This window comes from Lactuca virosa, chromosome 1 (assembly GCF_052849685.1).
Source record: "Lactuca virosa cultivar CGN04683 chromosome 1, Lactuca_virosa_CGN04683_v6, whole genome shotgun sequence".
NCBI lineage: Eukaryota > Viridiplantae > Streptophyta > Magnoliopsida > Asterales > Asteraceae > Lactuca > Lactuca virosa.
Window position 1 is genome coordinate 260,671,746 of NC_136426.1, and position 9,510 is coordinate 260,681,255.

Sequence of the window (9,510 nt, forward strand, 5' to 3'; positions counted from 1 at the left end):
TTTTTTCTTTCTTGCTATTTCTATGCTCGGGTGGCCTCCGCTTCATGGTTGATGGTTTTCGTATTTTTGGAACGGAGCCGATCGGTCACGTGGGTCCCACGCCTCGCGTACGAAAACAAAGGAGGTTCTGCGTCTTTTAAGACATAAAAGCAATAAGCATGGATAGTATTTCGGGTGCGATCATACCAGCACTAATGCAACGGATCCCATCAGAACTCCGCTGTGAAGCGTGCTTGGGCGAGAGTAGTACTAGGATGGGTGACCCCCTGGGAAGTCCTCGTGTTGGACCCCCCCTTTTTCGTTGCCCGTTTGCGTTTTTTTAGATTTTACGTGCGGTTTTTTTTTTTGTTTTTTTTTCTTTCTTGCTATTTCTATGCTCGGGTGGCCTCCGCTTCATGGTTCATGGTTTTCGTATTTTTGGAACGGAGCCGATCGGTCACGTGGGTCCCACGCCTCGCGTACGAAAACAAAGGAGGTTCTGCGTCTTTTAAGACATAAAAGCAATAAGCATGGATAGTATTTCGGGTGCGATCATACCGGCACTAATGCACCGGATCCCATCAGAACTCCGCAGTTAAGCGTGCTTGGGCGAGAGTAGTACTAGGATGGGTGACCCCCTGGTAAGTCCTCGTGTTGCACCTCCTTTTTCGTTGCCCGTTTCCGTTTTTTAAGATTTTACGTGCGGTTTTTTTTTTGTTTTTTTTTTCTTTCTTGCTATTTCTATGCTCGGGTGGCCTCCGCTTCATGGTTGATGCTTTTCGTATTTTTGGAACGGGGCCGATCGGTCACGTGGGTCCCACGCCTCGCGTACGAAAAACAAAGGAGGTTCTGCGTCTTTTAAGACATAAAAGCAATAAGCATGGATAGTATTTCGGGTGCGATCATACCAGCACTAATGCACCCGATCCCATTAGAACTCTGCAGTTAAGCGTGCTTGGGCGAGAGTAGTACTAGGATGGGTGACCCCCTGGGAAGTTGTCGTGTTGCACCCCCCTTTTTCGTTGCCCGTTTGCGTTTTTTTAGATTTTACGTGTGGTTTTTTTTGTTTTTTTTTCTTTCTTGCTATTTCTATGCTCGCGTGGCCTCCGCTTCATGGTTCATGGTTTTCGTATTTTTGGAACGGAGCTGATCGGTCACGTGGGTCCCACGCCTCACGTACGAAAACAAAGGAGGTTCTGCGTCTTTTAAGACATAAAAGCAATAAGCATGGATAGTATTTCGGGTGCGATCATACCAGCACTAATGCACCGGATCCCATCAGAACTCCGCTGTGAAGCGTGCTTGGGCGAGAGTAGTACTAGGATGGGTGACCCCCTGGGAAGTCCTCGTGTTGCACCGCCCTTTTTCGTTGCCCGTTTGCGTTTTTTTAGATTTTACGTGCGGTTTTTTTTTGTTTTTTTTTTCTTTCTTGTTATTTCTATGCTCGGGTGGCCTCCGCTTCATGGTTGATGGTTTTCGTATTTTTGGAACGGAGCCGATCGGTCACGTGGGTCCCACGCCTCGCGTACGAAAACAAAGGAGGTTCTGCGTCTTTTAAGACATAAAAGCAATAAGCATGGATAGTATTTCGGGTGCGATCATACCAGCACTAATGCACCGGATCCCATCAGAACTCCGCAGTTAAGCGTGCTTGGGCGAGAGTAGTACTAGGATGGGTGACCCCCTGGGAAGTCCTCGTGTTGCACCCCCCTTTTTCGTTGCCTGTTTGCGTTTTTTTAGATTTTACGTGCGGTTTTTTTTTTGATTTTTTTTTCTTTCTTGCTATTTCTATGCTCGGGTGGCCTCCGCTTCATGGTTGATGGTTTTCGTATTTTTGGAACGGAGCCGATCGGTCACGTGGGTCCCACGCCTCGCGTACGAAAACAAAGGAAGTTCTGCGTCTTTTAAGACATAAAAGCAATAAGCATGGATAGTATTTCGGGTGCGATCATACCAGCACTAATGCAACGGATCCCATCAGAACTCCGCTGTGAAGCGTGCTTGGGCGAGAGTAGTACTAGGATGGGTGACCCCCTGGGAAGTCCTCGTGTTGCACCTGCTTTTTCGTTGCCCGTTTGCGTTTTTTAGATTTTACGTGCGGTTTTTTTTTGTTTTTTTTTTCTTTCTTGCTATTTCTATGCTCGGGTGGCCTCCGCTTCATGGTTCATGGTTTTCGTATTTTTGGAACGGAGCCGATCGGTCACGTGGGTCCCACGCATCGAGTACGAAAACAAAGGAGGTTCTGCGTCTTTTAAGACATAAAAGCAATAAGCATGGATAGTATTTCGGGTGCGATCATACCGGCACTAATGCACCGGATCCCATCAGAACACCGCAGTTAAGCGTGCTTGGGCGAGAGTAGTACTAGGATGGGTGACCCCCTGGGAAGTCCTCGTGTTGCACCCCCCTTTTTCGTTGCCCGTTTGCGTTTTTTTAGATTTTACGTGCGGTTTTTTTTCTTTCTTGCTATTTCTATGCTCGGTTGGCCTCCGCTTCATGGTTGATGCTTTTCGTATTTTTGGAACGGGGCCGATCGGTCACGTGGGTCCCACGCCTCGCGTACGAAAACAAAGGAGGTTCTGCGTCTTTTAAGACATAAAAGCAATAAGCATGGATAGTATTTCGGGTGCGATCATACCAGCACTAATGCACCCGATCCCATCAGAACTCTACAGTTAAGCGTGCTTGGGCGAGAGTAGTACTAGGATGGGTGACCCCCTGGGGAGTTGTCGTGTTGCACCCCCCTTTTTCGTTGCCCGTTTGCGTTTTTTTAGATTTTACGTGTGGTTTTTTTTGTTTTTTTTCTTTCTTGCTATTTCTATGCTCGCGTGGCCTCCGTTTCATGGTTCATGGTTTTCGTATTTTTGGAACGGAGCCGATCGGTCACGTGGGTCCCACGCCTCGCGTACGAAAACAAAGGAGGTTCTGCGTCTTTTAAGACATAAAAGCAATAAGCATGGATAGTATTTCGGGTGCGATCATACCAGCATTAATTCACCGGATCCCATTAGAACTCCGCAGTTAAGCGTGCTTGGGCGAGAGTAGTACTAGGATGGGTGACCCCCTGGTAAGTCCTCGTGTTGCACCTCCTTTTTCGTTGCCCGTTTGCGTTTTTTTAGATTTTACGTGCGTTTTTTTTTTGTTTTTTTTCTTTCTTGCTATTTCTATGCTCGGTTGGCCTCCGCTTCACGGTTGATGCTTTTCGTATTTTTGGAACGGGACCGATCGGTCACGTGGGTCCCACGCCTCGCGTACGAAAACAAAGGAGGTTCTGCGTCTTTTAAGACATAAAAGCAATAAGCATGGATAGTATTTCGGGTGCGATCATACCAGCACTAATGCACCGGATCCCATCAGAACTCCGCTGTGAAGCGTGCTTGGGCGAGAGTAGTACTAGGATGGGTGACCCCCTGGGAAGTTGTCGTGTTGCACCCCCCTTTTTCGTTGCCTGTTTGCGTTTTTTTAGATTTTACGTGTGGTTTTTTTTGTTTTTTTTCTTTCTTGCTATTTCTATGCTCGCGTGGCCTCCGCTTCATGGTTCATGGTTTTCGTATTTTTGGAACGGAGCTGATCGGTCACGTGGGTCCCACGCCTCGCGTACGAAAACAAAAGAGGTTCTGCGTCTTTTAAGACATAAAAGCAATAAGCATGGATAGTATTTCGGGTGCGATCATACCAGCACTAATGCACCGGATCCCATCAGAACTCCGCTGTGAAGCGTGCTTGGGCGAGAGTAGTACTAGGATGGGTGACCCCCTGGGAAGTCCTCGTGTTGCACCCCCCCTTTTTCGTTGCCCGTTTGCGTTTTTTTAGTTTTTACGTGCGGTTTTTTTTTTGATTTTTTTTCTTTCTTGCTATTTCTATGCTCGGGTGGCCTCCGCTTCATGGTTGATGGTTTTCGTATTTTTGGAACGGAGCCGATCGGTCACGTGGGTCCCACGCCTCGCGTACGAAAACAAAGGAGGTTCTGCGTCTTTTAAGACATAAAAGCAATAAGCATGGATAGTATTTCGGGTGCGATCATACCAGCACTAATGCAACGGATCCCATCAGAACTCCGCTGTGAAGCGTGCTTGGGCGAGAGTAGTACTAGGATGGGTGACCCCCTGGGAAGTCCTCGTGTTGGACCCCCCCTTTTTCGTTGCCCGTTTGCGTTTTTTTAGATTTTACGTGCGGTTTTTTTTTTTGTTTTTTTTTCTTTCTTGCTATTTCTATGCTCGGGTGGCCTCCGCTTCATGGTTGATGGTTTTCGTATTTTTGGAACGGAGCCGATCGGTCACGTGGGTCCCACGCCTCGCGTACGAAAACAAAGGAGGTTCTGCGTCTTTTAAGACATAAAAGCAATAAGCATGGATAGTATTTCGGGTGCGATCATACCGGCACTAATGCACCGGATCCCATCAGAACTCCGCAGTTAAGCGTGCTTGGGCGAGAGTAGTACTAGGATGGGTGACCCCCTGGTAAGTCCTCGTGTTGCACCTCCTTTTTCGTTGCCCGTTTCCGTTTTTTTAGATTTTACGTGCGGTTTTTTTTTGTTTTTTTTTTCTTTCTTGCTATTTCTATGCTCGGGTGGCCTCCGCTTCATGGTTGATGCTTTTCGTATTTTTGGAACGGGGCCGATCGGTCACGTGGGTCCCACGCCTCGCGTACGAAAAACAAAGGAGGTTCTGCGTCTTTTAAGACATAAAAGCAATAAGCATGGATAGTATTTCGGGTGCGATCATACCAGCACTAATGCACCCGATCCCATCAGAACTCTGCAGTTAAGCGTGCTTGGGCGAGAGTAGTACTAGGATGGGTGACCCCCTGGGAAGTTGTCGTGTTGCACCCCCCTTTTTCGTTGCCCGTTTGCGTTTTTTTAGATTTTACGTGTGGTTTTTTTTGTTTTTTTTTCTTTCTTGCTATTTCTATGCTCGCGTGGCCTCCGCTTCATGGTTCATGGTTTTCGTATTTTTGGAACGGAGCTGATCGGTCACGTGGGTCCCACGCCTCACGTACGAAAACAAAGGAGGTTCTGCGTCTTTTAAGACATAAAAACAATAAGCATGGATAGTATTTCGGGTGCGATCATACCAGCACTAATGCACCGGATCCCATCAGAACTCCGCTGTGAAGCGTGCTTGGGCGAGAGTAGTACTAGGATGGGTGACCCCCTGGGAAGTCCTCGTGTTGCACCGCCCTTTTTCGTTGCCCGTTTGCGTTTTTTTAGATTTTACGTGCGGTTTTTTTTTGTTTTTTTTTTCTTTCTTGTTATTTCTATGCTCGGGTGGCCTCCGCTTCATGGTTGATGGTTTTCGTATTTTTGGAACGGAGCCGATCGGTCACGTGGGTCCCACGCCTCGCGTACGAAAACAAAGGAGGTTCTGCGTCTTTTAAGACATAAAAGCAATAAGCATGGATAGTATTTCGGGTGCGATCATACCAGCACTAATGCACCGGATCCCATCAGAACTCCGCAGTTAAGCGTGCTTGGGCGAGAGTAGTACTAGGATGGGTGACCCCCTGGGAAGTCCTCGTGTTGCACCCCCCTTTTTCGTTGCCTGTTTGCGTTTTTTTAGATTTTACGTGCGGTTTTTTTTTTGATTTTTTTTTCTTTCTTGCTATTTCTATGCTCGGGTGGCCTCCGCTTCATGGTTGATGGTTTTCGTATTTTTGGAACGGAGCCGATCGGTCACGTGGGTCCCACGCCTCGCGTACGAAAACAAAGGAAGTTCTGCGTCTTTTAAGACATAAAAGCAATAAGCATGGATAGTATTTCGGGTGCGATCATACCAGCACTAATGCAACGGATCCCATCAGAACTCCGCTGTGAAGCGTGCTTGGGCGAGAGTAGTACTAGGATGGGTGACCCCCTGGGAAGTCCTCGTGTTGCACCTGCTTTTTCGTTGCCCGTTTGCGTTTTTTAGATTTTACGTGCGGTTTTTTTTTGTTTTTTTTTCTTTCTTGCTATTTCTATGCTCGGGTGGCCTCCGCTTCATGGTTCATGGTTTTCGTATTTTTGGAACGGAGTCGATCGGTCACGTGGGTCCCACGCATCGAGTACGAAAACAATGGAGGTTCTGCGTCTTTCAAGACATAAAAGCAATAAGCATGGATAGTATTTCGGGTGCGATCATACCGGCACTAATGCACCGGATCCCATCAGAACTCCGCAGTTAAGCGTGCTTGGGCGAGAGTAGTACTAGGATGGGTGACCCCCTGGGAAGTCCTCGTGTTGCACCCCCCTTTTTCGTTGCCCGTTTGCGTTTTTTTAGATTTTACGTGCGGTTTTTTTTTCTTTCTTGCTATTTCTATGCTCGGTTGGCCTCCGCTTCATGGTTGATGCTTTTCGTATTTTTGGAACGGGGCCGATCGGTCACGTGGGTCCCACGCCTCGCGTAAGAAAACAAAGGAGGTTCTGCGTCTTTTAAGACATAAAAGCAATAAGCATGGATAGTATTTCGGGTGCGATCATACCAGCACTAATGCACCCGATCCCATCAGAACTCTGCAGTTAAGCGTGCTTGGGCGAGAGTAGTACTAGGATGGGTGACCCCCTGGGGAGTTGTCGTGTTGCACCCCCCTTTTTCGTTGCCCGTTTGCGTTTTTTTAGATTTTACGTGTGGTTTTTTTTGTTTTTTTTCTTTCTTGCTATTTCTATGCTCGCGTGGCCTCCGCTTCATGGTTCATGGTTTTCGTATTTTTGGAACGGAGCTGATCGGTCACGTGGGTCCCACGCCTCGCGTACGAAAACAAAGGAGGTTCTGCGTCTTTTAAGACATAAAAGCAATAAGCATGGATAGTATTTCGGGTGCGATCATACCAGCACTAATGCACCGGATCCCATCAGAACTCCGCTGTGAAGCGTGCTTGGGCGAGAGTAGTACTAGGATGGGTGACCCCCTCTGAAGTCCTCGTGTTGCACCCCCCCCCCCTTTTTCGTTGCCCGTTTGCGTTTTTTTAATTTTACGTGCGGTTTTTTTTGTTTTTTTTTCTTTCTTGCTATTTCTATGCTCGGGTGGCCTCCGCTTCATGGTTCATGGTTTTCGTATTTTTGGAACGGAGCCGATCGGTCACGTGGGTCCCACGCCTCGCGTACGAAAACAAAGGAGGTTCTGCGTCTTTTAAGACATAAAAGCAATAAGCATGGTTAGTATTTCGGGTGCGATCATACCTGCACTAATGCATCGGATCCTATAAGAACTCCGCAGTTAAGCGTGCTTGGGCGAGAGTAGTACTAGGATGGGTGACCCCCAGGGAAGTCCTCGTGTTGCACCCCCCTTTTTCGTTGCCCGTTTGCGTTTTTTTAGATTTTACGTGCGGTTTTTTTTTTGTTTTTTTCTTTCTTGCTATTTCTATGCTCGGGTGGCCTCCGTTTCATGGTTCATGGTTTTCGTATTTTTGGAACGGAGCCGATCGGTCACGTGGGTCCCACGCCTCGCGAACGAAAACAAAGGAGGTTCTGCGTCTTTTAAGACATAAAAGCAATAAGCATGGATAGTATTTCGGGTGCGATCATACCAACATTAATTCACCGGATCCCATCAGAACTCCGCAGTTAAGCGTGCTTGGGCGAGAGTAGTACTAGGATGGGTGACCCCCTGGGAAGTTGTCGTGTTGCACCCCCCCTTTTTCGTTGCCCGTTTGCGTTTTTTTAGATTTTACGTGCGGTTTTTTTTGTTTTTTTATTCTTTCTTGCTATTTCTACGCTCGGTTGGCCTCTGCTTCATTGTTCATGGTTTTCGTATTTTTGGAACGGAGTCGATCGGTCAAGTGGGTCCCACGCCTCGCGTACGAAAACAAAGGAGGTTCTGCGTCTTTTAAGACATAAAAGCAATAAGCATGGATAGTATTTCGGGTGCGATCATACCAGCACTAATGCACCGGATCACATCAGAACTCCGCAGTTAAGCGTGCTTGGGCGTGAGTAGTACTAGGATGGGTGACCCCCTGGGAAGTCCTCGTGTTGCACCCCCCATTTTCGTTGCCCGTTTGCGTTTTTTTAGATTTTACGTGCGGTTTTTTTTGTTTTTTTTTTCTTTCTTGCTATTTTTATGCTCGGGTGGCCTCCGCTTCATGGTTGATGCTTTTCGTATTTTTGGAACGGAGCCGATCGGTCACGTGGGTCCCACGCCTCGCGTACGAAAACAAAGGAGGTTCTGCGTCTTTTAAGACATAAAAGCAATAAGCATGGATAGTATTTCGGGTGCGATCATACCAGCACTAATGCACCGGATCCCATCAGAACTCCGCTGTGAAGCGTGCTTGGGCGAGAGTAGTACTAGGATGGGTGACCCCCTGGGAAGTCCTCGTGTTGCACCTGCTTTTTCGTTGCCCGTTTGCGTTTTTTTAGATTTTACGTGCGGTTTTTTTTGTTTTTTTATTCTTTCTTGCTATTTCTACGCTCGGTTGGCCTCTGCTTCATTGTTCATGGTTTTCGTATTTTTGGAACGGAGTCGATCGGTCAAGTGGGTCCCACGCCTCGCGTACGAAAACAAAGGAGGTTCTGCGTCTTTTAAGACATAAAAGCAATAAGCATGGATAGTATTTCGGGTGCGATCATACCAGCACTAATGCACCGGATCACATCAGAACTCCGCAGTTAAGCGTGCTTGGGCGTGAGTAGTACTAGGATGGGTGACCCCCTGGGAAGTCCTCGTGTTGCACCCCCCATTTTCGTTGCCCGTTTGCGTTTTTTTAGATTTTACGTGCGGTTTTTTTTGTTTTTTTTTTCTTTCTTGCTATTTTTATGCTCGGGTGGCCTCCGCTTCATGGTTGATGCTTTTCGTATTTTTGGAACGGAGCCGATCGGTCACGTGGGTCCCACGCCTCGCGTACGAAAACAAAGGAGGTTCTGCGTCTTTTAAGACATAAAAGCAATAAGCATGGATAGTATTTCGGGTGCGATCATACCAGCACTAATGCACCGGATCCCATCAGAACTCCGCAGTTAAGCGTGCTTGGGCGAGAGTAGTAGGATGGGTGACCCCCTGGGAAGTCCTCGTGTTGCACCCCCCTTTTTCGTTGCCTGTTTGCGTTTTTTTAGATTTTACGTGCGGTTTTTTTTTGTTTTTTTTTTCTTTCTTGCTATTTCTATGCTCGGGTGGCCTCCGCTTTATGGTTGATGGTTTTCGTATTTTTTGAACGGAGCCGATCGGTCACGTGGGTCCCACGCCTCGCGTACGAAAACAAAGGAAGTTCTGCGTCTTTTAAGACATAAAAGCAATAAGCATGGATAGTATTTCGGGTGCGATCATACCAGCACTAATGCAACGGATCCCATCAGAACTCCGCTGTGAAGCGTGCTTGGGCGAGAGTACTACTAGGATTGGTGACCCCCTGGGAAGTCCTCGTGTTGCACCTGCTTTTTCGTTGCCCGTTTGCGTTTTTTAGATTTTACGTGCGGTTTTTTTTGTTTTTTTTTCTTTCTTGCTATTTCTATGCTCGGGTGGCCTCCGCTTCATGGTTCATGGTTTTCGTATTTTTGGAACGGAGCCGATCGGTCAAGTGGGTCCCACGCCTCGAGTACGAAAACAAAGGAGGTTCTGCGTC

At 47.4% G+C, this 9,510-nt stretch overlaps 27 non-coding genes across 27 annotated transcripts; all 27 read left to right on the forward strand.

Moving 5' to 3' along the window:
- Positions 1-172: 172 nt before the first annotated feature.
- On the forward strand, positions 173-291 carry LOC145150341 (5S ribosomal RNA). Its single transcript, XR_013731159.1, has one exon. It is a non-coding gene; the product is annotated as a 5S ribosomal RNA (ribosomal RNA).
- Positions 292-523: 232 nt separating this feature from the next.
- Positions 524-642, forward strand: LOC145146582 (5S ribosomal RNA). Its single transcript, XR_013727519.1, has one exon. It is a non-coding gene; the product is annotated as a 5S ribosomal RNA (ribosomal RNA).
- A 231-nt stretch (positions 643-873) lies between these two features.
- Positions 874-992, forward strand: LOC145148220 (5S ribosomal RNA). Its single transcript, XR_013729114.1, has one exon. It is a non-coding gene; the product is annotated as a 5S ribosomal RNA (ribosomal RNA).
- Positions 993-1,220: 228 nt separating this feature from the next.
- Positions 1,221-1,339, forward strand: LOC145147698 (5S ribosomal RNA). Its single transcript, XR_013728594.1, has one exon. It is a non-coding gene; the product is annotated as a 5S ribosomal RNA (ribosomal RNA).
- A 230-nt stretch (positions 1,340-1,569) lies between these two features.
- Positions 1,570-1,688, forward strand: LOC145145026 (5S ribosomal RNA). Its single transcript, XR_013726019.1, has one exon. It is a non-coding gene; the product is annotated as a 5S ribosomal RNA (ribosomal RNA).
- Positions 1,689-1,919: 231 nt separating this feature from the next.
- Positions 1,920-2,038, forward strand: LOC145149610 (5S ribosomal RNA). Its single transcript, XR_013730465.1, has one exon. It is a non-coding gene; the product is annotated as a 5S ribosomal RNA (ribosomal RNA).
- Positions 2,039-2,266: 228 nt separating this feature from the next.
- LOC145144833 (5S ribosomal RNA) lies at positions 2,267-2,385 on the forward strand. The gene has a single exon (XR_013725836.1). It is a non-coding gene; the product is annotated as a 5S ribosomal RNA (ribosomal RNA).
- Positions 2,386-2,603: 218 nt separating this feature from the next.
- Positions 2,604-2,722, forward strand: LOC145150422 (5S ribosomal RNA). The gene has a single exon (XR_013731248.1). It is a non-coding gene; the product is annotated as a 5S ribosomal RNA (ribosomal RNA).
- A 227-nt stretch (positions 2,723-2,949) lies between these two features.
- On the forward strand, positions 2,950-3,068 carry LOC145149290 (5S ribosomal RNA). The gene has a single exon (XR_013730140.1). It is a non-coding gene; the product is annotated as a 5S ribosomal RNA (ribosomal RNA).
- Positions 3,069-3,295: 227 nt separating this feature from the next.
- LOC145147890 (5S ribosomal RNA) lies at positions 3,296-3,414 on the forward strand. Its single transcript, XR_013728787.1, has one exon. It is a non-coding gene; the product is annotated as a 5S ribosomal RNA (ribosomal RNA).
- A 227-nt stretch (positions 3,415-3,641) lies between these two features.
- On the forward strand, positions 3,642-3,760 carry LOC145144266 (5S ribosomal RNA). The gene has a single exon (XR_013725278.1). It is a non-coding gene; the product is annotated as a 5S ribosomal RNA (ribosomal RNA).
- Positions 3,761-3,991: 231 nt separating this feature from the next.
- LOC145150342 (5S ribosomal RNA) lies at positions 3,992-4,110 on the forward strand. The gene has a single exon (XR_013731160.1). It is a non-coding gene; the product is annotated as a 5S ribosomal RNA (ribosomal RNA).
- Positions 4,111-4,342: 232 nt separating this feature from the next.
- Positions 4,343-4,461, forward strand: LOC145146584 (5S ribosomal RNA). Its single transcript, XR_013727521.1, has one exon. It is a non-coding gene; the product is annotated as a 5S ribosomal RNA (ribosomal RNA).
- A 230-nt stretch (positions 4,462-4,691) lies between these two features.
- On the forward strand, positions 4,692-4,810 carry LOC145147584 (5S ribosomal RNA). Its single transcript, XR_013728483.1, has one exon. It is a non-coding gene; the product is annotated as a 5S ribosomal RNA (ribosomal RNA).
- Positions 4,811-5,038: 228 nt separating this feature from the next.
- Positions 5,039-5,157, forward strand: LOC145147699 (5S ribosomal RNA). The gene has a single exon (XR_013728595.1). It is a non-coding gene; the product is annotated as a 5S ribosomal RNA (ribosomal RNA).
- Positions 5,158-5,387: 230 nt separating this feature from the next.
- On the forward strand, positions 5,388-5,506 carry LOC145145144 (5S ribosomal RNA). Its single transcript, XR_013726132.1, has one exon. It is a non-coding gene; the product is annotated as a 5S ribosomal RNA (ribosomal RNA).
- A 231-nt stretch (positions 5,507-5,737) lies between these two features.
- LOC145149611 (5S ribosomal RNA) lies at positions 5,738-5,856 on the forward strand. Its single transcript, XR_013730466.1, has one exon. It is a non-coding gene; the product is annotated as a 5S ribosomal RNA (ribosomal RNA).
- Positions 5,857-6,083: 227 nt separating this feature from the next.
- On the forward strand, positions 6,084-6,202 carry LOC145152486 (5S ribosomal RNA). The gene has a single exon (XR_013733013.1). It is a non-coding gene; the product is annotated as a 5S ribosomal RNA (ribosomal RNA).
- A 219-nt stretch (positions 6,203-6,421) lies between these two features.
- Positions 6,422-6,540, forward strand: LOC145149651 (5S ribosomal RNA). Its single transcript, XR_013730504.1, has one exon. It is a non-coding gene; the product is annotated as a 5S ribosomal RNA (ribosomal RNA).
- Positions 6,541-6,767: 227 nt separating this feature from the next.
- LOC145148560 (5S ribosomal RNA) lies at positions 6,768-6,886 on the forward strand. The gene has a single exon (XR_013729439.1). It is a non-coding gene; the product is annotated as a 5S ribosomal RNA (ribosomal RNA).
- Positions 6,887-7,118: 232 nt separating this feature from the next.
- Positions 7,119-7,237, forward strand: LOC145149181 (5S ribosomal RNA). The gene has a single exon (XR_013730036.1). It is a non-coding gene; the product is annotated as a 5S ribosomal RNA (ribosomal RNA).
- A 228-nt stretch (positions 7,238-7,465) lies between these two features.
- On the forward strand, positions 7,466-7,584 carry LOC145149420 (5S ribosomal RNA). The gene has a single exon (XR_013730278.1). It is a non-coding gene; the product is annotated as a 5S ribosomal RNA (ribosomal RNA).
- A 230-nt stretch (positions 7,585-7,814) lies between these two features.
- Positions 7,815-7,933, forward strand: LOC145134058 (5S ribosomal RNA). Its single transcript, XR_013718881.1, has one exon. It is a non-coding gene; the product is annotated as a 5S ribosomal RNA (ribosomal RNA).
- Positions 7,934-8,162: 229 nt separating this feature from the next.
- On the forward strand, positions 8,163-8,281 carry LOC145147787 (5S ribosomal RNA). Its single transcript, XR_013728677.1, has one exon. It is a non-coding gene; the product is annotated as a 5S ribosomal RNA (ribosomal RNA).
- A 228-nt stretch (positions 8,282-8,509) lies between these two features.
- On the forward strand, positions 8,510-8,628 carry LOC145134064 (5S ribosomal RNA). Its single transcript, XR_013718882.1, has one exon. It is a non-coding gene; the product is annotated as a 5S ribosomal RNA (ribosomal RNA).
- Positions 8,629-8,857: 229 nt separating this feature from the next.
- On the forward strand, positions 8,858-8,973 carry LOC145148549 (5S ribosomal RNA). Its single transcript, XR_013729429.1, has one exon. It is a non-coding gene; the product is annotated as a 5S ribosomal RNA (ribosomal RNA).
- Positions 8,974-9,203: 230 nt separating this feature from the next.
- LOC145151174 (5S ribosomal RNA) lies at positions 9,204-9,322 on the forward strand. The gene has a single exon (XR_013731942.1). It is a non-coding gene; the product is annotated as a 5S ribosomal RNA (ribosomal RNA).
- Positions 9,323-9,510: the final 188 nt, after the last annotated feature.